General features: G+C 42.0%; 1 pseudogene; it reads left to right on the top strand.

Annotated features, from left to right (window-relative positions):
* Positions 1-858: 858 nt before the first annotated feature.
* LOC144256586 (dolichyl-diphosphooligosaccharide--protein glycosyltransferase subunit STT3A pseudogene) lies at positions 859-2,398 on the top strand (annotated as a pseudogene).
* Positions 2,399-2,911: the final 513 nt, after the last annotated feature.

The following is a 2,911-nucleotide window of genomic DNA, read 5'->3' as shown; positions in this document are numbered from 1 at the left end:
AGCATTTTTTAAGTTACTTTTTTAATCTCTAGATTTTTTATATTTGATTATAGAGTTTTCTTTTTAATGTTCTTACTATATGAGGTCAATCATTCTCTAGTGTAATATACATAATCATATTGTTTATCTTAATGGTACATGTACAGTTGTGGGGAAATTGTGCTTTTCTTCCTGTTTGTTTGTTTGTTTGTTTGTTTTGGGGTCAGTGCATTTTAGGTATGTCAGTGTTGACAGAATGGACTTTGGTCCAGTTTAAGTGACATTATGAAAACAATTTTCTCTTGTTCGGTGAGCTAACCTTTTATGTATCACTGATATTGGTCTCAAACTGTCATTCATTTGATGTCACATAACTGTATGTATTTGTCTTCGTCAATTTCCCCATTGCTGTGAACAAAAAGACTTGCCAAAACAGATAGAGGAGCAAAAGTTGATTTGGGCTCATGGTTTCTGGGGTTCACTCCATGGTCAGCCAACTCGGTGGTTCTGGGCCCAAGATGAGGAGGCATGTCATGACAGAAGGGCGTGGTGGAGGACAGCCACTCAGGACATGGCAACCAGGACACAGAGACAGTTCCACTCACCAGGAACAGAATATAAACCCCAAGGCACACCCCAGTCACCCACCTCCTCCAGCCAAGCCTACCTGCCTATGGTTACCACCTGGTTAATCACTGATCAAATGACAGCTCCCATCATCTAATCATCTCACCTCTGAATGTTCCTGCATTATCCCACACATAAGTTTTTTGGGGACATCTCACATCCAAACCAGCATTATGTCATATTTACAATTTCTTTCTTTACATGATGAGTCTTATTATTTTTAAACTCTTTTAACACTTTTAGAAACAGAGCACATGGCAGCCTTTGGAGTCTTTGGTCTTTGCCAGATCCATGCCTTTGTGGATTACCTGCGCAGCAAATTAAATCCACAGCAATTTGAAGTTCTTTTCCGTAGTGTCATATCCCTGGTAGGCTTTGTCCTACTCACTGTGGGAGCTCTCCTCATGCTGACAGGAAAAATATCTCCATGGACGGGGCGTTTCTACTCACTGCTGGATCCTTCTTATGCTAAGAACAACATCCCCATCATTGCTTCTGTGTCCGAGCATCAGCCCACAACCTGGTCTTCCTACTATTTTGATCTGCAGCTCCTCGTTTTCATGTTTCCAGTTGGTCTCTATTACTGCTTTAGCAACCTGTCTGATGCCCGGATTTTTATCATCATGTATGGTGTGACCAGCATGTACTTTTCAGCTGTAATGGTACGTCTAATGTTGGTGTTAGCACCTGTTATGTGCATTCTTTCTGGCATTGGAGTCTCTCAGGTGCTGTCCACATATATGAAGAATCTGGACATAAGTCGCCCAGACAAGAAAAGCAAGAAGCAACAGGATTCTACTTACCCTATTAAGAATGAAGTGGCAAGTGGGATGATATTGGTCATGGCTTTTTTTCTCATCACCTACACCTTTCATTCAACCTGGGTGACCAGCGAGGCCTATTCTTCTCCTTCCATTGTATTGTCTGCCCGTGGTGGGGATGGCAGTAGGATCATTTTTGATGACTTCCGAGAAGCATATTATTGGCTTCGTCACAATACTCCAGAGGATGCAAAGGTCATGTCATGGTGGGATTATGGCTACCAGATTACAGCTATGGCAAACAGGACAATTTTAGTGGACAATAATACATGGAATAATACCCATATTTCTCGAGTAGGGCAGGCAATGGCATCATCTGAAGAAAAAGCCTATGAGATCATGAGGGAGCTTGATGTCAGCTATGTGCTTGTCATTTTTGGAGGCCTTACTGGGTATTCCTCTGATGATATCAACAAGTTTCTTTGGATGGTTCGGATTGGAGGGAGCACAGACACAGGCAAACATATCAAGGAGAATGACTATTATACTCCAACTGGGGAATTCCGTGTGGACCGTGAGGGTTCTCCAGTGCTGCTCAACTGCCTTATGTACAAGATGTGTTACTACCGCTTTGGGCAGGTCTACACAGAAGCCAAACGCCCACCAGGCTTTGACCGTGTCCGAAATGCTGAGATTGGTAATAAAGACTTTGAGCTTGATGTCCTGGAGGAAGCATATACCACAGAACATTGGCTGGTCAGGATATACAAGGTAAAGGACCTGGATAATCGAGGCCTGTCAAGGACGTAAATGTCACATCCAGCTATGATACGCTTTGCACTGAGCGCCTCATATTTAGAATGTTGAAGATTTTTTTTTTATATGCAGTTTATAAGAACAGAGCCCGATGGCATTAGAATCGTCTGGAAGTTTTGCCCTGGACAGTATGGGCTGGGCCAAAATGGAATGATTTTTATAATTCTGAGCAGGTTACCAAATGAAATGTCACGGATTTACTTTGGTCAATTAAAGGGGGGAATTTTTTTAAAAAAAAAAAAAAAAAGAAACTCATGTTTTGTCCTAGTTTTCCACACACACATGTATATTTTATAATGCTGGACTCCTCTATTCTCACAGAACTGTTCTCTATCTCATCTGTGGGTTCTAAGCAAAGCCCTTTAACTCTCTTCTTCACATATTGGTCAACAATTTTATTCTACTGCCCCCTTTATCTGTTCCTTTATTGCCACTTTTTTGTTTCTCCTTTTTGGACATGCAGCATTCTTGTCTTAATCGAGCTCAACAATTAGAAGCTTTGGACTGTTCCTTGTTCCTTTGATGAAGGTTCCCAACCTCTTCCCCAGTTGGATGACCAACACCCTTCAGCAGATGCCTGAGGCAAGCCATGCGCACTGTGTCCCCGAGTTCTACGTGGTCAGCTTCAACAAAGCCTGGACACTTGCAGGCCAGCTTGGTCTGAAGCTCCTCTAATGCATGTAACTATAAAAGTAATTTGTTAAATTTTACTGAAGGTTCTAGTGAAT

This window comes from Urocitellus parryii, chromosome 8 (genome assembly GCF_045843805.1).
Source record: "Urocitellus parryii isolate mUroPar1 chromosome 8, mUroPar1.hap1, whole genome shotgun sequence".
Lineage (NCBI taxonomy): Eukaryota > Metazoa > Chordata > Mammalia > Rodentia > Sciuridae > Urocitellus > Urocitellus parryii.
Note: the sequence above shows the minus strand (reverse complement) of the source record. Positions and strands in the feature narration are given on the sequence as shown.